The sequence below is a fragment of the Nerophis lumbriciformis genome, linkage group LG38 (assembly GCF_033978685.3).
Source record: "Nerophis lumbriciformis linkage group LG38, RoL_Nlum_v2.1, whole genome shotgun sequence".
NCBI lineage: Eukaryota > Metazoa > Chordata > Actinopteri > Syngnathiformes > Syngnathidae > Nerophis > Nerophis lumbriciformis.
Genome location: NC_084585.2, coordinates 4,823,902 through 4,846,395, shown reverse-complemented (window position 1 = coordinate 4,846,395; position 22,494 = coordinate 4,823,902). Strand labels below are relative to the sequence as shown.

General features: G+C 34.8%; 1 protein-coding gene across 2 annotated transcripts in view; it reads right to left on the bottom strand.

The window, feature by feature from the left end:
- Positions 1-13,560, bottom strand: part of tnks1bp1 (tankyrase 1 binding protein 1) — a 111,666-nt gene extending 98,106 nt beyond the window's left edge. Inside the window, exon 1 of one of the 2 annotated variants that reach the window (XM_061932717.1) lies at positions 13,343-13,560. The gene's annotated coding sequence lies outside the window, so the exon portion shown is untranslated. The remainder of the gene's footprint in view (positions 1-13,342) is intronic. The other variant, XM_061932716.1, reaches the window with a different exon arrangement.
- Positions 13,561-22,494: the final 8,934 nt, after the last annotated feature.

Genomic DNA, 22,494 nt, shown 5'->3' with positions numbered 1-22,494 from the left:
ATTGATATCATTTTATTACCCAGCCCTACCGGCCTTTTCCCTATTTTTTTTTTTTTTTTTACATAAGTTATGTGTCTATCATGATATATATGTTATCGTTTTACGGCCCAGCCCTACGGGATTTTTTCAGAATTACAATTTTTTTTTATTGATATCGATTTTATGTCTTTTGCGATAAATATTGATATCATTTTATCACCCAGCCCTATTGGCCTTTTCCCTATTATTTTTTTTTACATAAGTTATGTGTCTATCATGATATACATGATATCGTTTTACGGCCAAACCCTATGGGATTTTTTCAGAATTACAATTTTTTTTATTGATATCGATTTTATGTCTTTTGCGATAAATATTGATATCATTTTATCGCCCAGCCCTATCGGCCTTTTCCCTATTTTTTTTTTTTTTTACATAAGTTATGTGTCTATCATGATATATATGTTATCGTTTTACGGCCCAGCCCTATGGGATTTTTTCAGAATTACAATTTTTTTAATTGATATCGATGTCTTTTGCGATAAATATTGATATAATTTTATCGCCCAGTCCTATTGGCCTTTTCCCTATTTTTTTTTTAACATAAGTTATGTGTCTATCATGATATATATGTTATCGTTTTACGGCCCAGCCCTACGGGATTTTTTCAGAATTACAATTTTTTTTTATTGATATCGATTTTATGTCTTTTGCGATAAATATTGATATCATTTTATCACCCAGCCCTATTGGCCTTTTCCCTATTTTTTTTTTTTACATAAGTTATGTGTCTATCATGATATATATGTTATCGTTTTACGGCCCAGCCCTATGGGATTTTTTCAGAATTACAATTTTTTTTCATTGATTTCGATTTTATGTCTTTTGCGATAAATATTGATATCATTTTATTACCCAGCCCTACCGGCCTTTTCCCTATTTTTTTTTTAACATAAGTTATGTGTCTATCATGATATATATGTTATCGTTTTACGGCCCAGCCCTATGGGGATTTTTTTCAGAATTACTATTTTTTAATTGACTTCGATTTGATGTCTTTTGCAATATATATTGATATTGTTTTATCGCCCAGCCCTATCGGCCTTTTTCCATTTTTTTTTTACATAAGTTATGTGTCTATCATGATATATATGTTATCGTTTTACGCCCCAGCCCTATGGGATTTTTTCAGAATTACAATTTTTTTTATTGATATCGATGTCTTTTGCGATAAATATTGATATCATTTTATCGCCCAGCCCTATCGGCCTTTTCCCTATTTTTTTTTTTTTTTTACATAAGTTATGTGTCTATCATGATATATATGTTATCGTTTTATGGCCCAGCCCTATGGGATTTTTTCAGAATTACAATTTTTTTTATTGATATCGATGTCTTTTGCGATAAATATTGATATCATTTTATCGCCCAGCCCTATCGGCCTTTTCCCAATTTTTTTTTTTTTACATAAGTTATGTGTCTATCATGATATATATGTTATCGTTTTACGGCCCAGCCCTATGGGATTTTTTCAGAATTACAATTTTTTAAATTGATATCGATGTCTTTTGCGATAAATATTGATATAATTTTATCGCCCAGCCCTATCGGCCTTTTCCCTATTTTTTTTTTTTTTTTTTACATAAGTTATGTGTCTATCTTGATATATATGTTATCGTTTTACGGCCCAGCCCTATGGGATTTTTTCAGAATTACAAATTTTTTTTTTATTGATATCGATTTTATGCCTTTTGCGATAAATATTGATATAATTTTATCGCCCAGCCCTATCGGCCTTTTCCCTATTTTTATTTTTATTTTTTTTACATAAGTTATGTGTCTATCATGATATATATGTTATCGTTTTACGGCCCAGCCCTATGGGATTTTTTCAGAATTACAATTTTTTTTTTATTGATATCGATTTTATGTCTTTTGCGATAAATATTGATATCATTTTATCGCCCAGCCCTATCGGCCTTTTCCCTATTTTATTTTTATTTTTTTACATACGTTATGTGTCTATCATGATATATATGTTATCGTTTTATGACCCAGCCCTATGGGATTTTTTCAGAATTACAATTTTTTTTTATTGATATGATTTTATGTCTTTTGCGATAAATATTGATATCATTTTATCGCCCAGCCCTATCAGCCTTTTCCCTATTTTTTTTTTTTTTTACATAAGTTATGTGTCTATCATGATATATATGTTATCGTTTTACGGCCCAGCCCTATGGGATTTTTTCAGAATTACAATTTTTTTTAATTGATATCGATTTTATGTCTTTTGCGATAAATATTGATATCATTTTATCGCCCAGCCCTATCGGCCTTTTCCCTATTTTTTTTTTTTTTTTACATAAGTTATGTGTCTATCATGATATATATGTTATCGTTTTACGGCCCAGCCCTATGGGATTTTTTCAGAATTACAATTTTTTTAATTGATATCGATGTCTTTTGCGATAAATATTGATATAATTTTATCGCCCAGCCCTATCGGCCTTTTCCCTATTTTTTTTTTTTTTTTTTTACATAAGTTATGTGTCTATCTTGATATATATGTTATCGTTTTACGGCCCAGCCCTATGGGATTTTTTCAGAATTACAATTTTTTTTTTTATTGATATCGATTTTATGCCTTTTGCGATAAATATTGATATAATTTTATCGCCCAGCCCTATCGGCCTTTTCCCTATTTTTATTTTTATTTTTTTTACATAAGTTATGTGTCTATCATGATATATATGTTATCGTTTTACGGCCCAGCCCTATGGGATTTTTTCAGAATTACAATTTTTTTTTTATTGATATCGATTTTATGTCTTTTGCGATAAATATTGATATCATTTTATCGCCCAGCCCTATCGGCCTTTTCCCTATTTTTTTTTTATTTTTTTACATACGTTATGTGTCTATCATGATATATATGTTATCGTTTTATGACCCAGCCCTATGGGATTTTTTCAGAATTACAATTTTTTTTTATTGATATGATTTTATGTCTTTTGCGATAAATATTGATATCATTTTATCGCCCAGCCCTATCAGCCTTTTCCCTATTTTTTTTTTTTTTTACATAAGTTATGTGTCTATCATGATATATATGTTATCGTTTTACGGCCCAGCCCTATGGGATTTTTTCAGAATTACAATTTTTTTTAATTGATATCGATTTTATGTCTTTTGCGATAAATATTGATATCATTTTATCGCCCAGCCCTATCGGCCTTTTCCCTATTTTTTTTTTTTTTTTACATAAGTTATGTGTCTATCATGATATATATGTTATCGTTTTACGGCCCAGCCCTATGGGATTTTTTGAGAATTACAATTTTTTTTATTGATATCGATGTCTTTTGCGATAAATATTGATATCATTTTATCACCCAGCCCTATCGGCCTTTTCCCTATTTTTTTTTTTTTTTTTTTTTAGATAAGTTATGTGTCTATCATGATATATATGTTATCGTTTTACGGCCCAGCCCTATGGGATTTTTTCAGAATTACAATTTTTTTTATTGATATCGATGTCTTTTGCGATAAATATTGATATCATTTTATCGCCCAGCCCTATCGGCCTTTTCCCTATTTTTTTTTTTTTTTACATAAGTTATGTGTCTATCATGATATATATGTTATCGTTTTACGGCCCAGCCCTATGGGATTTTTTCAGAATTACAATTTTTTTTATTGATATCGATGTCTTTTGCGATAAATATTGATATCATTTTATCGCCCAGCCCTATCGGCCTTTTCCCTATTTTTTTTTTTTTTTACATAAGTTATGTGTCTATCATGATATATATGTTATAGTTTTACGGCCCAGCCCTATGGGATTTTTTCAGAATTACAATTTTTTTTATTGATATCGATGTCTTTTGCGATAAATATTGATATCATTTTATCGCCCAGCCCTATCGGCTTTTTCCCTATTTTTTTTTTTTTTACATAAGTTATGTGTCTATCATGATATATATGTTATCGTTTTACGGCCCAGCCCTATGGGATTTTTTCAGAATTACAATTTTTTTTTTATTGATATCGATTTTATGTCTTTTGCGATAAATATTGATATCATTTTATCGCCCAGCCCTATCGGCCTTTTCCCTATTTTTTTTTTTTTTTTTTACATAAGTTATGTGTCTATCATGATATATATGTTATCGTTTTACGGCCCAGCCCTATGGGATTTTTTCAGAATTACAATTTTTTTTATTGATATCGATGTCTTTTGCGATAAATATTGATATAATTTTATCGCCCAGCCCTATCGGCCTTTTCCTTATTTTTTTTTTTACATACGTTATGTGTCTATCATGATATATATGTTATCGTTTTACGGCCCAGCCCTATGGGGATTTTTTTCAGAATTACTATTTTTTAATTGACTTCGATTTGATGTCTTTTGCAATATATATTGATATTGTTTTATCGCCCAGCCCTATCGGCCTTTTTCCATTTTTTTTTTTACATAAGTTATGTGTCTATCATGATATACAGGACTGTCTCAGAAAATTAGAATATTGTGATAAAGTCCTTTATTTTCTGTAATGCAACTAAAAACATGAAAATGTCATACATTCTGGATTCATTACACGACAACTGAAATATTGCAAGCCTTTTATTATTTTAATATTGCTGATTATGGCATACAGCTTAAGAAAACTCAAAAGTCCTATCTCAAAAAATTTGAATTTTTCCTCAGACCAAGTAAAAGAGAAAGATTTATAACAGCAAAACAAAATCAAACATTTGAAAATGTAATTTAATGCACTCAGTACTTGGTTGGGAATCCTTTTGCACAGATTACTGCATCAATTGGCATTGCTGAGGTGTTATGGATGCCCAGGATGCTACAATAGCGGCCTTTAGCTCATTTGCATTATTGGGTCTGGTGTCTTTCAGCTTCTTCTTCACAATACCCCACAAATTCAAGTTCAGGTCAGGGGAGTTGGCAGGCCAATGGAGGACAGTAATGCCATGGTCAGTACACCAGTTACTGGTGGTTTTGGCACTGTGGCCAGGTGCCAGATCATGAAATCATCATCTCCATAGAGTTTTTCAACAGATGGAAGCATGTAGTGCTCTAAAATCTCTTGGTACTCAGCTGCATTGACTCTGGACTTGATGAAACACAGTGGACCAACACCAGCAGCTGACATGGCTCCCAAAACCATTGCTGACTGTGGGAACTTCACACTGGATTTCAAGCAACTTGGATTTTGCTCCTCTCCAGCCTTCCTCCAGACTCTAGCGCCTTGACTTCCAACTGAAATACAAAACTTGCTTTCGTCTGAAAACAGGACTTTGGACCATTCTGCAACTGTCCAGTGCTTCTTTTCCATAGCCCAAGTCAGACGCTTCTAGAGATTTTAGAGCACTACATGCTTCCATCTGTTGAAAAGCTTTATGGAGATGATGAGTTCATGATCTGCCCACAGTGCCAAAACCACCAGTAACTGGTGTACTGACCATGGCATTACTGTCCTCGATTGGCCTGCCAACTCCCCTGACCTGAACCCCATAGAGAATTTGTGGGGTATTGTGAAGAAGAAGCTGAAAGACACCAGACCCAATAATGCAAATGAGCTAAAGGCCGCTATTGAAGCATCCTGTCAAGCAATGCCACAGGCTGATTGCCTCCATGCCACGCCGCATTGATGCAGTAATCCGTGCAAAAGGATTCCCAACCAAGTATTAATTGACATTTTCAAATGTTTGATTTTGTTTTGCTGTTATAAATCTTTCTTTTTTACTTGGTCTGAGGAAATATTCTAATTTTTTGAGATAGGACTTTTGAGTTTTCTTAAGCTGTATGCCATAATCAGCAATATTAAAAATAATAAAAGGCTTGCAATATTTCAGTTGATGTGTAATGAATCCAGAATGTATGACATTTTCATGTTTTTAGTTGCATTACAGAAAATAAAAGGACTTTATCACAATATTCTAATTTTCTGAGACAGTCCTGTATATCATGATAGACACATAACTTATGTAAAAAAAAAAATGGAAAAAGGCCGATAGGGCTGGGCGATAAAACAATATCAATATATATTGCAAAAGACATCAAATCGAAGTCAATTAAAAAATAGTAATTCTGAAAAAATCCCATAGGGCTGGGTTGTAAAACGATAACATATATATCATGATAGACACATAACTTATGTAAAAAAAAATAAAAAAAAATAGGGAAAAGGCCGATAGGGCTGGGCGATAAAATTATATCAATATTTATCACAAAAGACATAAAATCGATATCAATAAAAAAAATTGTAATTCTGAAAAAATCCCATAGGGCTGGGCCGTAAAACGATGTCTATATATAGCAAAATACATAAAATTGCTATCAATAAAACAAAGAATTTAATTCTGAAAAAATCCTCACAGGGCTGGGCCATAAAACGATAATATATATCACAATAGACACAAAATTGATAACAAAAAAAATAGACAAAAATGGAGAAAGGCCAATAGGGCTGGGAGATCAAATATATATATCATTTAATATATATATCGCAGTCCTGTTTATGTTATCCGTTTACGGCCCAGCCCTATAGGGATTTTTTTCAGAATTACAATTTTTTTTTTTTATTGATATCGATTTTATGTCTTTTGTACAGAGCCCCTAAAGGGACAGGGGGAAAAAAATGTTTTAATAATTTTTTCTTTTTTTTTAGACATGTATCTCGTGCGCAAGATACATGTCTAAAAAAAATAAAATACATTAAAAAAAATTATATTCAATTATAAAAAAAAATATTCCCCCCATGTCCCTTTGGGGGCTCCGTACTTTTGCGATAAATATTGATATTGTTTTATCGCCCAGCCCTGTCTAAAAAAAAAAAAAAATTATAATTTATTTTTTAGAACTTTATGAAAAGTTTTGGCCTGTCTAAAAAAATAAATACATAAAAAAAAATATTTAAAAAAATATTCCCCCCATGTCCCTTTGGGGGCTCCGTACTTGTGCGATAAATATTGATATTGTTTTATCGTCCAGCCCTGTCTAAAAAAAAAAAAATTAAAATTTATTTTTTATAACTTTATGAAAAGTTTTGGCCTGTCTAAAAAAATAAATACATAAAAAAAAATTATTAAAAAAAATATTCCCCCCATGTCCCTTTGGGGGCTCCGTACTTTTGCGATAAATATTGATATTGTTTTATCGCCCAGCCCTGTCTAAAAAAAAAAAAAAAATTATAATTTATTTTTTAGAACTTTATGAAAAGTTTTGGCCTGTCTAAAAAAATAAATACATAAAAAAAATTATTAAAAAAAATATTCCCCCCATGTCCCTTTTAGGGGCTCCGTACTTTTGCGATAAATATTGATATTGTTTTATCGCCCAGCCCTGTCTAAAAAAAATAAAAAATTATAATTTATTTTTTAGAACTTTATGAAAAGTTTTGGCCTGTCTAAAAAAATAAATACATAAAAAAAAGTATTTAAAAAAATATTCCCCCCATGTCCCTTTAGGGGCTCCGTACTTTTGCGATAAATATTGATATTGTTTTATCGCCCAGCCCTGTCTAAAAAAAAATATATATATAATTTATTTTTTAGAACTTTATGAAAAGTTTTGGCCTGTCTAAAAAAATAAATACATAAAAAAAAATAATAAAAAAAAATATTCCCCCCATGTCCCTTTGGGGGCTCCGTACTTTTGCGATAAATATTGATATTGTTTTATCGCCCAGCCCTGTCTAAAAAAAAAAAAAATTATAATTTATTTTTTAGAACTTTATGAAAAGTTTTGGCCTGTCTAAAAAAATAAATACATACAAAAAATAATAATAAAAAATATTCCCCCCATGTCTCTTTGGGGGCTCCGTACTTTTGCGATAAATATTGATATTGTTTTATCGCCCAGCCCTGTCTAAAAAAAAAAAAAAATTATAATTTATTTTTTAGAACTTTATAAAAAGTTTTGGCCTGTCTAAAAAAATAAATACATAAAAAAAATAATAATAAAAAATATTCCCCCCATGTCCCTTTGGGGGCTCCGTACTTTTGCGATAAATATTGATATTGTTTTATCGCGCAGCCCTGTCTAAAAAAAAAAAAAATTATAATTTATTTTTTAGAACTTTATGAAAAGTTTTGGCCTGTCTAAAAAAATAAATACATACAAAAAATAATAATAAAAAATATTCCCCCCATGTCCCTTTGGGGGCTCCGTACTTTTGCGATAAATATTGATATTGTTTTATCGCCCAGCCCTGTCTAAAAAAAAAAAAAAAAATTATAATTTATTTTTTAGAACTTTACGAAAAGTTTTGGCCTGTCTAAAAAAATAAATACATAAAAAAAATTATAAAAAAAAATATTCCACCCATGTCCCTTTGGGGGCTCCGTACTTTTGCGATAAATATTGATATTGTTTTATCGCCCAGCTCTGTCTAAAAAAAATATATATATAATTTATTTTTTAGAACTTTATGAAAAGTTTTGGCCTGTCTAAAAAAATAAATACATAAAAAAAATTATTAAAAAAAATATTCCCCCCATGTCCCTTTGGGGGCTCCGTACTTTTGCGATAAATATTGATATTGTTTTATCGCCCAGCCCTGTCTAAAAAAAAAAAAAAAAATTATAATTTATTTTTTAGAACTTTATGAAAAGTTTTGGCCTGTCTAAAAAAATAAATACATAAAAACAATTATTAAAAAACATATTCCCCCCATGTCCCTTTGGGGGGCTCCGTACTTTTGCGATAAATATTGATATTGTTTTATCGCCCAGCCCTGTCTAAAAAAAAAAAAAATTATAATTTATTTTTTAGAACTTTATGAAAAGTTTTGGCCTGTCTAAAAAAATAAATACATAAAAAAAATTATTTAAAAAAATATTCCCCCCATGTCCCTTTAGGGGCTCCGTACTTTTGCGATAAATATTGATATTGTTTTATCGCCCAGCCCTGTCTAAAAAAAAAAAAATTATAATTTATTTTTTAGAACTTTATGAAAAGTTTTGGCCTGTCTAAAAAAATAAATACATAAAAAAAAATTATTAAAAAAAATATTCCCCCCATGTCCCTTTAGGGGCTCCGTACTTTTGCGATAAATATTGATATTGTTTTATCGCCCAGCCCTGTCTAAAAAAAAATATATATATAATTTATTTTTTAGAACTTTATGAAAAGTTTTGGCCTGTCTAAAAAAATAAATACATAAAAAAAAAAAATAAAAAAAAATATTCCCCCCATGTCCCTTTGGGGGCTCCGTACTTTTGCGATAAATATTGATATTGTTTTATCGCCCAGCCCTGTCTAAAAAAAAAAAAAATTATAATTTATTTTTTAGAACTTTATGAAAAGTTTTGGCCTGTCTAAAAAAATAAATACATACAAAAAATAATAATAAAAAATATTCCCCCCATGTCCCTTTGGGGGCTCCGTACTTTTGCGATAAATATTGATATTGTTTTATCGCCCAGCCCTGTCTAAAAAAAAAAAAAAATTATAATTTATTTTTTAGAACTTTATAAAAAGTTTTGGCCTGTCTAAAAAAATAAATACATAAAAAAAATAATAATAAAAAATATTCCCCCCATGTCCCTTTGGGGGCTCCGTACTTTTGCGATAAATATTGATATTGTTTTATCGCCCAGCCCTGTCTAAAAAAAAAAAAAATTATAATTTATTTTTTAGAACTTTATGAAAAGTTTTGGCCTGTCTAAAAAAATAAATACATACAAAAAATAATAATACAAAATATTCCCCCCATGTCCCTTTGGGGGCTCCGTACTTTTGCGATAAATATTGATATTGTTTTATCGCCCAGCCCTGTCTAAAAAAAAAAAAAAAATTATAATTTATTTTTTAGAACTTTATGAAAAGTTTTGGCCTGTCTAAAAAAATAAATACATAAAAAAAATTATATAAAAAAATATTCCCCCCATGTCCCTTTAGGGGCTCTGTACTTTTGCGATAAATATTGATATTGTTTTATCGCCCAGCCCTGTCTAAAAAAAAAAAAAAATTATAATTTATTTTTTAGAACTTTATGAAAAGTTTTGGCCTGTCTAAAAAAATAAATACATAAAAAAATTATAAAAAAAAATATTCCCCCCATGTCCCTTTGGGGGCTCCGTACTTTTGCGATAAATATTGATATTGTTTTATCGCCCAGCCCTGTCTAAAAAAAAATATATATATATAATTTATTTTTTAGAACTTTATGAAAAGTTTTGGCCTGTCTAAAAAAATAAATACATAAAAAAAATTATTAAAAAAAATATTCCCCCCATGTCCCTTTGGGGGCTCCGTACTTTTGCGATAAATATTGATATTGTTTTACCCGCCCAGCCCTGTCTAAAAAAATAAATAAATTATAATTTACTTTTTAGAACTTTATGAAAAGTTTTGGCCTGTCTAAAAAAATAAATACATAAAAAAAATTATTTAAAAAAATATTCCCCCCATGTCCCTTTAGGGGCTCCGTACTTTTGCGATAAATATTGATATTGTTTTATCGCCCAGCCCTGTCTAAAAAAAATATATATATATAATTTATTTTTTAGAACTTTATGAAAAGTTTTGGCCTGTCTAAAAAAATAAATACATAAAAAAAATAATTAAAAAAAATATTCCCCCCATGTCCCTTTAGGGGCTCCGTACTTTTGCGATAAATATTGATATTGTTTTATCGCCCATCCCTGTCTTAAAAAAAAAAAATTATAATTTATTTTTTAGAACTTTATGAAAAGTTTTGGCCTGTCTAAAAAAATAAAAACATAAAAAAAATTATAAAAAAAAATATTCCCCCCATGTCCCTTTAGGGGCTCCGTACTTTTGCGATAAATATTGATATTGTTTTATCGCCCAGCCCTGTCTAAAAAAAAAAAAAAAATTATAATTTATTTTTTAGAACTTTATGAAAAGTTTTGGCCTGTCTAAAAAAATAAATACATAAAAAAAAATATTAAAAAAAATATTCCCCCCATGTCCCTTTAGGGGCTCTGTACTTTTGCGATAAATATTTATATTGTTTTATCGCCCAGCCCTGTCTAAAAAAAAAAAAAAATTATAATTTATTTTTTAGAACTTTATGAAAAGTTTTGGCCTGTCTAAAAAAATAAATACATAAAAAAAATAATTTAAAAAAATATTCCCCCCATGTCCCTTTAGGGGCTCCGTACTTTTGCGATAAATATTGATATTGTTTTATCGCCCAGCCCTGTCTAAAAAAAAATAAAAATTATAATTTATTTTTTAGAACTTTATGAAAAGTTTTGGCCTGTCTAAAAAAATAAATAGATAAAAAAAATTATTAAAAAAAATATTCCCCCCATGTCCCTTTAGGGGCTCCGTACTTTTGCGATAAATATTGATATTGTTTTATCGCCCAGCCCTGTCTAAAAAAAATATATATATATATATAATTTATTTTTTAGAACTTTATGAAAAGTTTTGGCCTGTCTAAAAAAATAAATACATAAAAAAAATAATTAAAAAAAATATTCCCCCATGTCCCTTTAGGGGCTCCGTACTTTTGCGATAAATATTGATATTGTTTTATCGCCCAGCCCTGTCTAAAAAAAAAAAAAAATTATAATTTATTTTTTAGAACTTTATGAAAGGTTTTGGTCTGCGATGAGGTGGCGACTTGTCCAGGGTGTACCCCGCCTTCCGCCCGATTGTAGCTGAGATAGGCTCCAGCGCCCCCCGCTACCCCAAAGGGAATAAGCGGTAGAAAATGGATGGATGGATGGATGGAAAAGTTTTGGCCTGTCTAAAAAAATAAATACATAAAAAAAATAATTAAAAAAAATATTCCCCCCATGTCCCTTTGGGGGCTCCGTACTTTTGCGATAAATATTGATATTGTTTTATCGCCCAGCCCTGTCTAAAAAAAAAATAAAATTATAATTTATTTTTTAGAACTTTATGAAAAGTTTTGGCCTGTCTAAAAAAATAAATACATAAAAAAAATTATTTAAAAAAATATTCCCCCCATGTCCCTTTGGGGGCTCCGTACTTTTGCGATAAATATTGATATTGTTTTATCGCCCATCCCTGTCTAAAAAAAAAAATTATAATTTATTTTTTAGAACTTTATGAAAAGTTTTGGCCTGTCTAAAAAAATAAATACATAAAAAAAATTATTAAAAAAAAAATTCCCCCCATGTCCCTTTAGGGGCTCTGTACTTTTGCGATAAATATTGATATCGTTTTATCGCCCAGCCCTGTCTAAAAAAAAAAAAAATTATAATTTATTTTTTAGAACTTTATGAAAAGTTTTGGCCTGTCTAAAAAAATAAATACATAAAAAAAATAATTAAAAAAAATATTCCCCCCATGTCCCTTTGGGGGCTCCGTACTTTTTCGATAAATATTGATATTGTTTTATCGCCCAGCCCTGTCTAAAAAAAAAATAAATTATAATTTATTTTTTAGAACTTTATGAAAAGTTTTGGCCTGTCTAAAAAAATAAATACATAAAAAAAATAATTAAAAAAAATATTCCCCCCATGTCCCTTTGGGGGCTCCGTACTTTTTCGATAAATATTGATATTGTTTTATCGCCCAGCCCTGTCTAAAAAAAAAATAAATTATAATTTATTTTTTAGAACTTTATGAAAAGTTTTGGCCTGTCTAAAAAAATAAATACATAAAAAAAATTATAAAAAAAAATATTCCCCCCATGTCCCTTTAGGGGCTCCGTACTTTTGCGATAAATATTGATATTGTTTTATCGCCCAGCCCTGTCTAAAAAAAAAAAAAATTATAATTTATTTTTTAGAACTTTATGAAAAGTTTTGGCCTGTCTAAAAAAATATATACATTAAAAAAATTATTTAAAAAAATATTCCCCCCATGTCCCTTTAGGGGCTCCGTACTTTTGCGATAAATATTGATATTGTTTTATCGCCCAGCCCTATCGGCCTTGGGGATTTTTTCCAGAATAACTATTTTCATTAGGCTTGAAATAGACTCTTTCATAAGCCAGGTGGGGGCGGGGCCGAGTCCAACACCTGAAGATGCCACCCTCAGGTGTTCCAGGTGTGTATTCCTGAAACAGGAAATGGGTCTGAAAGGAACAGTTGTTAGGGGCCCTTATCTTTGTTTACTTTGTGACTTATCCTGCCAAGGCTGCACTTTTCACCCATGTCCTAAAAAGTCGGCCAGGACCTTCAGTTTAAAAGCCCACCAACACAACCCGGAAGTCCATTTGAAAAGTCTACAATGACGTTATAAAAAAAAGAGCTAGTTGACGAGCTGGGTAATAAGTTACTAATAAACATACTAGTCAACTTTGCGTGGCGACGAGCAGCAAAACTGTTCATTAAACTGTACAACTTTTTAACCAAACCTTTGGAAACAAACAAACCCTAATTCAAGTACACGCACCTGCTCCAGAAAGTAACTTGATGTTTACCTGAAGTCTTCAGGAAAGGGAAAAAAAGAAGTTAAAAAGAGGTAAAAAAAAAATGTCGCGCTATCCAGCAGCGTCTCGCCTGTTCATCTGCGTCTTTTTCCTCATTCCCACAAAAGAGGCGTCACGGCGCCGAGAAGACTTGTTCTCACACACTCCCTCGGTGCGACTCGACCCACGCAGCAACCACGGAGTCAAGTTACACGTCATGGCCACGCACGCTCACACCGGAAGTTCATATGTCCTTCAGAATAAAACGCCGCGACTGAGTTTAGAGTTACCGCACAATTGGGCGTGATTTGGTTGTATTGCAATAGAGGAGCTGGTTGTTACTCCGAACAGGAGGTGAAAATAGGACATTGGGACCTAACAAATGTATTTTTGCAGTCAGGGATTGTTTGAGTTTGAGTTTGAGTTTGAGTTTATTTCGAACATGCAAGTATACAACATGATCAGTGTTGGGACTAACGCGTTACTAAGTAACGCCGTTAGTTTCGGCGGTAACTAGTAATCTAACGCGTTATTTTTTTATATCCAGTAACTCAGTTACCGTTACTACATGATGCGTTACTGCGTTATTTTTACGTTATTTTTTAATGTAGTATCGGCTAGAAACAGAAGAAGTGTCGTCCTTCTTTCCTCGACCGAGGAGCGGAGCGCAGGGGAGACGTTCCTCCCGGGCCTATGTACTTCGGGGCTAACACCCTTCACTTTACCCGGCAGTGGGTCTTTACAGCCCCGGACTCGAGGGTGAATGACGAGGCCGGCGGTTTGTTGCAATTTTGTGACTTTATTGGTGTCTTGCACGCAGCCATCCACCAAGCTAGAGCACCTGCACGCATCCACTGTTGCGCTCCCTCACCTCTCTCGCCCACTCACTCACTGACGTCACTCACCTCACATGCTGTCATTTCTTAAAGGGCCACACACACACACACACACACACACACGCTACTCTCACAACAACTAAAAAGACATCATGGCGAAGCCAGAAGTCGAGTTTCTTAACATGGATACATTGTCACTACTTTTCTTTTGTCGAGCACAAAGAAAAGAACATTTTAGTTAAATGTAAGTTGTGTCTTGGATCAAAGATCCCATCTACTTAAAGTTAAGTAGGTGTGGTGAAATTATTCTCTGCATTTGACCCATCACCCTTGATCACCCCCTGGGAGGTGAGGGGAGCAGTGAGTAGCAACAGTGACCGCACCCGGGAATACTGCCCAAAACAGCAATTCAAATCTGCTGAAACAGCTACATAAATGGTAAATGGGTTATACTTGTATAGCTTTTCTACCTTTTTCAGGAACTCAAAGCGCTTTGACGCTATTTCCACATTCACCCATTCACACACCCATTCACACACTGATGGCGGGAGCTGCCATGCAAGGCACTAACCAGGACCCATCAGGAGCAAGGTTGAAGTGTCTTGCTCAAGGACACAACGGACGTGACTAGGATGGTAGAAGGTGGGGATTGAACCAGTAACCCTCAGATTGCTGGCAGGGCCACTCTCCCAACTTCGCCACGCCACATAAGCAACATGCTTTGACGAAGCTAGTAAAGAGAGACACAGACTCCGATGCCACTTCACCTCCACCTAAGGATTTTAACGGAGGGACTGCTAGCCAGGACAACATTGATAGAGCCATTGCAGCGTATGTGATAGAAGACATGCAGGCTATTTCTACAGTGGAGTCACCCGTTTTCTGGCAGCTAATTAGCATGATACCGGCGTCAAACAACAAATGGCACGGAAAACATGTTCCAAGTACCTGGACAGTGAGTACATAAACATGGAAAGCGAGCTAAAGAAAACACTCCAAACTCTGCCTCTGCTCATCATTGAAGGTACACACTGTCAATTCTCTTATATACTCTTTCATTCTAGACTTCTAGAGTGTTTGATTATCACATCACTCTAAATGTATAGACTATAAAGTTCACAAACATAAAGAGGGATGCTAGTGGGCCAGGCCAATCTTTCATTTTCTCTAAACTAAAACTGGGGAAATGTGTAGAGTCTTCTGGGCTTCACTACAGTGTTGATCTCCTGAATACATGATTTTATTTCACAATTCCTTGAGAGAAAAAAAATGCCTGATTAGGCTTTGTGTATGTCATGTGTGCCTTCCTTGGGTGGAGCCAGCTTTACAGCTATGTTGTTATTATGCGGTTTGTTACTTATGTATGTTATGTTGCAGCCATTTCAAATAGTTTTGTCAATTTGTTGTGGCCTGAAATAAATTGGCCCTTTGAAGCATATCTTTGTCTTTGTGTGTTGTATGTCGACCACATTGTTTAGCAGAGTTCAGTGATGCAAATGTATGTCAAGTTGATCAACACATTGTATTATTCTTCAGTACTGAAATGAAGGCTAAAAGGGCATTAATGGGAGCCTTAAAAAAAAAGGAGAAAAAAATAAGTAACTAAATAGTTACTTTTCACAGTAACGCATTACTTTTTGGTGTAAGTAACTGAGTTAGTAACTGAGTTACTTTTGAAATAAAGCAACTAGTAACTGTAACTAGTTACTGGTTTTCAGTAACTAACCCAACACTGAACATGATACATCACAATCTCCAGTTTCTCTTTTCAACATGTTGGAAAAGGAGTAGGAAGAAGCAGAGCTTATTTAATCCTACCCCTTTTCTTTTACATAACAGTTGCTAAAACTTTTGCTCACTTCCTGTTCTCAATTTATTCACAATATACTCCATAAGTAATCACAATAAAATAAGTAAATAAATGATAATTGGTGAAGTAAGTTACATTTCATATGTTGAGATAAGTAAGATTATTTTGTGAGTGAAAGAATGAAAGAATGGATGAGTTAAATCAATTCAGAATGTTTATCATGGTTCTTCTTCTTTGTACTTTGTAAACACTTTAAGTTTGAAGAGTTTCTTGAAGTGGAAAATATTAGTACATTGTTTGATTGCTTTGTCACTTGCTTTGTCACTTGCTTATTAGTGATTCCCAGAGCCCCAAAAAAGTCTGCGGGCTGTAGAGCGTTTTCTATTGGGGCTCCAGTACTATGGAATGCCCTCCCGGTAACAATTAGAGATGCTACCTCAGTAGAAACATTTAAGTCCCATCTCAAAACTCATTTGTATACTCTAGCCTTTGAATAGCCACCCTTTTTTTTAGACCAGTTGATCTGCCGTTTCTTTTCTTTTCTCCTCTGCTCCCCCCTATCCCTTGTGGAAGGGGAGACACACAGATCCGGTGGCCATGGATGGGGTGCTGGCTGTCCGGGGTCGGGACCCGGGGTGGACCGCTTGCCTGTATATCGGTTGGGAACATCTCTGCGCTGCTGACCCGTCTCCGCTCGGGATGGTTTCCTGCTGACCCCACTGTGGACTGGACTCTTACTGTTATGCTGGATCCACTATGGACTGGACTCTCACAATATTATGTTAGACCCACTATGGACTGGACTCTCACTATTATGTTAGACCCACTATGGACTGGACTCTCACTATTATGTTAGATCCACTATGGACTGGACTCTCACAATATTATGTTAGACCCACTATGGACTGGACTCTCACTATTATGTTAGACCCACTATGGACTGGACTCTCACTATTATGTTAGACCCACTATGGACTGGACTCTCACTATTATGTTAGATCCACTATGGACTGGACTCTCACAATATTATGTCAGACCCACTCGACATCCATTGCATTCGGTCTCCCTAGAGGGGGGGGGGGGGGGGGGGGGGGGGTTACCCACATATGCGGTCCTCTCCAAGGTTTCTCATAGTCATTCACATCGACGTCCCACTGGGGTGAGTTTTTCCTTGCCCTTATGTGGGCTTTGTACCGAGGATGTTGTTGTGGCTTGTGCAGCCCTTTGAGACACTTGTGATTTAGGGCTATATAAATAAACATTGATTGATTGATTGATTGATTGATTGATATTTGTACCATGAATTGATTTACGTGGACCCCGACTTAAACAAGTTGAAAAACTTATTGGGGTGTTACCATTTAGTGGTCAATTGTACGGAATATGTACTGTACTGTGCAATCTACTAATAAAAGTTTCAATCAATCAATCAATGTTGGGCCACAACTTGGGTTGCCAACTCCTTGAAAAATAGATATGGGACTAGGGTTGTACGGCATACTTGCCAACCTTGAGAACTCCGATTTCGGGAGGTGGGGGCGTGGTCGGGGGTGGGGCAGGGCGTGGTTGAGGGCGTGGTTAAGAGGGGAGGAGTATATTGACAGCTAGAATTCACCAAGTCAAGTATTTCATACATATATATATATATATATATATATATATATATATATATATATATATATATATATATATATATATATATATATATATATATATATATATATACACAGGTAAAAGCCAGTAAATTAGAATATTTTGAAAAACTTGATTTATTTCAGTAATTGCATTCAAAAGGTGTAACTTGTATATTATATTTATTCATTGCACACAGACTGATGCATTCAAATGTTTATTTCATTTAATTTTGATGATTTGAAGTGGCAACAAATGAAAATCCAAAATTCCGTGTGTCACAAAATTAGAATATTACTTAAGGCTAATACAAAAAAGGGATTTTTAGAAATGTTGGCCAACTGAAAAGTATGAAAATGAAAAATATGAGCATGTACAATACTCAAGACTTGGTTGGAGCTCCTTTTGCCTCAATTACTGCGTTAATGCGGCGTGGCATGGAGTCGATGAGTTTCTGGCACTGCTCAGGTGTTATGAGAGCCCAGGTTGCTCTGATAGTGGCCTTCAACTCTTCTGCGTTTTTGGGTCTGGCATTCTGCATCTTCCTTTTCACAATACCCCACAGATTTTCTATGGGGCTAAGGTCAGGGGAGTTGGCGGGCCAATTTAGAACAGAAATACCATGGTCCGTAAACCAGGCACGGGTAGATTTTGTGCTGTGTGCAGGCGCCAAGTCCTGTTGGAACTTGAAATCTCCATCTCCATAGAGCAGGTCAGCAGCAGGAAGCATGAAGTGCTCTAAAACTTGCTGGTAGACGGCTGCGTTGACCCTGGATCTCAGGAAACAGAGTGGACCGACACCAGCAGATGACATGGCACCCCAAACCATCACTGATGGTGGAAACTTTACACTAGACTTCAGGCAACGTGGATCCTGTGCCTCTCCTGTCTTCCTCCAGACTCTGGGACCTCGATTTCCAAAGGAAATGCAAAATTTGCTTTCGTCAGAAAACATGACTTTGGACCACTCAGCAGCAGTCCAGCTGGTGTCGGTCCACTCTGTTTCCTGAGATCCAGGGTCAACGCAGCCGTCTACCAGCAAGTTTTAGAGCACTTCATGCTTCCTGCTGCTGACCTGCTCTATGGAGATGGAGATTTCAAGTTCCAACAGGACTTGGCGCCTGCACACAGCGCAAAATCTACCCGTGCCTGGTTTACGGACCATGGTATTTCTGTTCTAAATTGGCCCGCCAACTCCCCTGACCTTAGCCCCATAGAAAATCTGTGGGGTATTGTGAAAAGGAAGATGCAGAATGCCAGACCCAAAAACGCAGAAGAGTTGAAGGCCACTATCAGAGCAACCTGGGCTCTCACAACACCTGAGCAGTGCCAGAAACTCATCGACTCCATGCCACGCCGCATTAACGCAGTAATTGAGGCAAAAGGAGCTCCAACCAAGTATTGAGTATTGTACATGCTCATATTTTTCATTTTCATACTTTTCAGTTGGCCAACATTTCTAAAAATCCCTTTTTTGTATTAGCCTTAAGTAATATTCTAATTTTGTGACACACGGAATTTTGGATTTTCATTTGTTGCCACTTCAAATCATCAAAATTAAATGAAATAAACATTTGAATGCATCAGTCTGTGTGCAATGAATAAATATAATGTACAAGTTACACCTTTTGAATGCAATTACTGAAATAAATCAAGTTTTTCAAAATATTCTAATTTACTGGCTTTTACCTGTATATAAAACCAAGGACAGCACTGCCAAATTAAGAAATGTCTAATAGAATGTATGACTTTATTTTACCCACCCACCTGGGTCACAAAAACTACCCAACTCCTTAGAACAAAACCATAAATATGACCCATCAGGCTCAACTCAGTATTTGGGTAGAAAAAATAACCCAACATTTTTTAGTGTGCAGGAAAAACCAGGAGTTGATGTTGTCCTCCCATCACTCACATTCCCTTCTCCTAAAGTGGATCTAACATAATAGTGAGAGTCCAGTCCATAGTGGATCCAACATAATAGTGAGAGTCCAGTCCATAGTGGATCTAACATAATATTGTGAGAGTCCAGTCGATAGTGGATCTAACATAATAGTGTGAGAGTCCAGTCCATAGTGGATCTAACATAATAGTGTGAGAGTCCAGTCCATAGTGGGTCTAACATAATAGTGTGAGAGTCCAGTCCATAGTGGATCTAACATAATAGTGTGAGAGTCCAGTCCATAGTGGATCTAACATAATAGTGAGAGTCCAGTCCATAGTGGATCTAACATACCGGTAAGAGTGTGAGAGTCCAGTCCATAGTGGATCTAACATAATAGTGTGAGAATCCAGTCCATAGTGGATCTAACATAATAGTGAGAGAGTCCAGTCCATAGTGGATCCAACATAATAGTGAGAGTCCAGTCCATAGTGGATCTAACATAATAGTGAGAGTCCAGTCCATAGTGGATCTAACATAATAGTATGAGAGTCCAGTCCATAGTGGATCTAACATAATAGTGTGAGAGTCCAGTCCATAGTGCATCTAACATAATAGTGTGAGAGTCCAGTCCATAGTGGATCTAACATAATAGTGTGAGAGTCCAGTCCATAGTGCATCTAACATAATAGTGAGAGTCCAGTCCATACTGGATCTAACATAATAGTGAGAGTCCAGTCCATAGTGGATCTAACATAATAGTGTGAGAGTCCAGTCCATAGTGGATCTAACATAATAGTGAGAGTCCAGTCCATAGTGGATCTAACATAATATTGTGAGAGTCCAGTCCATAGTGGATCTAACATAATAGTGAGAGTCCAGTCCATAGTGGATCTAACATAATAGTGAGAGAGTCCAGTCCATAGTGGATCTAACATAATAGTGAGAGTCCAGTCCATAGTGGATCTAACATAATAGTGAGAGTCCAGTCCATAGTGGATCTAACATAATAGTGAGAGTCCAGTCCATAGTGGATCTAACATAATAGTGAGAGTCCAGTCCATAGTAGATCTAACATAATATTGTGAGAGTCCTAAAATCATCAGCCCGGAGGTTGGGTCTTGGGCGCAGTTGGGTGTTCCAACAGGAAAATGACCCCAAACACACCTAAAAAACGGTAAAGGAATGGCTAAATCAGGCTAGAATGAAAGTTTTAGAATGGCCTTCCCAAAGTCTTGACTTAAACGTGTGGACAATGCTGAAGAAACAAGTCCATGTCAGAAAAGCAACGCATTTAGCTGAACTGCACCAATTTTGTGGTCAAAAATTCAAGCAGAAGCTTGTGGATGGCTACCAAAAGTGCCTTATTGCAGGTAAACTTGCCAAGGGACACGTAGGCAAATATTAACATTGCTGTATGTATACTTTTGACCCTCACATTTTCAGTAGAGCCATAATAAATTCATAAAAGAAGCAAACTTCATGAATGTTTTTTGTGACCAACAAGTATGTGCTCCAATCACTACATCACAAAAAAAATAAGAGTTGTAGAAATGATTGTAAAGTCAAGACAGCCATGACATGATGTTCTTTACAAGTGTATGTACACTTTTGACCACCACTGTATATAAAGCTCAACATTTACAAACAAACATATGAACACGGACGATTAAAACAAGTACAACAACAGTACAATACAATTCAATAAAGTAATTACAGTAGAATGTAAAATATATATATATATGTAGTCAGGGCCGGCCCGTGGCATAGGCCGTATAGGCAAATGCTAAGGGCGCCGTCCATCAGAGGGCGCCACGCCAGTGCCACAAATGTTGGAGAAAAAAAGAAAAAAAGTTGGTACTATTATTTCTAAATACAAAAAATAATCCCACGTTAATTAAAATGCAAAGTAAAGCCTATATAATAGAAATATTATTTGTTACAACATTACGCCCCGGCACGGTGCGCCCCCTCCCTTCCCGTATCATGACTCTTTTTGGACGTCACCACATCAAAAAAATCAACACAAGATGTCAAAACGGCCAAAACTGTCAGGTGCCCAGGGAAGAAAAAAGAGAAAAGAAGAGGAGGAGAAACGAGAAAAAGACAAGAGGTAGCAGGTAGGTAACGTTAGCCTACATGAAATTATTTGTCTGTTACAGAATGTGATAGTAACCTGGCTTTTTAGCATTAAGCTAATGTCACATGATTCGGCAATTGCTAATCAATAAATAGCTAGTTCTGTTTTAACGTCGGGTTAATATTGTGGAGGGGGCTAAATTGTTATGGAAAATAATAATGTAACGTTAGGTAATTACAGTACTCCCACCTTACATTCCTCAGGGACATTTGTATTAGATCTTTTAAGCAGGTGTTTTTTGTTTACATTGTTATTGCCTTCTGGTTAGCTAATGTTTGCCCTGCAGGTAATAGTCACTTTTCCACCCCTTTATATATTAGGTATAGTTGTAAGCCTAGTTGTTAAAGTGCACATCATTAATGTTAATTAAGCAATATATATGTAAAAAATATTGTATTTCATATGTTAATTTTTTATTTTTGCATTCATTTATTTATTCATATTTTTTTTTTATCTTGTTAACTATTCTGATTGTTAATTTGCTTTCTTTAAGTAAAAAAAAGGTCAAAGACAAAGCTATCCGGTTTCTTGTGAGTATATACACTTCACTGCCGATGTGGGGGGGGGGGGGGGGGGGGGGGGGGGGGGGGGCGCCACCTAAAATCTTGCCTAGGGTGCCAGATTGGTTAGGGCCGGGCCTGTATGTAGTTATCATTTGTGACTTTATTCACATGCTGCAATAGAAACAACACGACTTCCGTAACAACAAGATCTGTCGCCCTCTGGTGGCCAGTTAAAGAACCTCCTCGCAGGCGCCACTCTCGGAGTTGCCATAGCAACAGTAAAGCACAAAAGCCAGAGCTGGTTCATTTAGTCCACATTCGACACCTCAGACG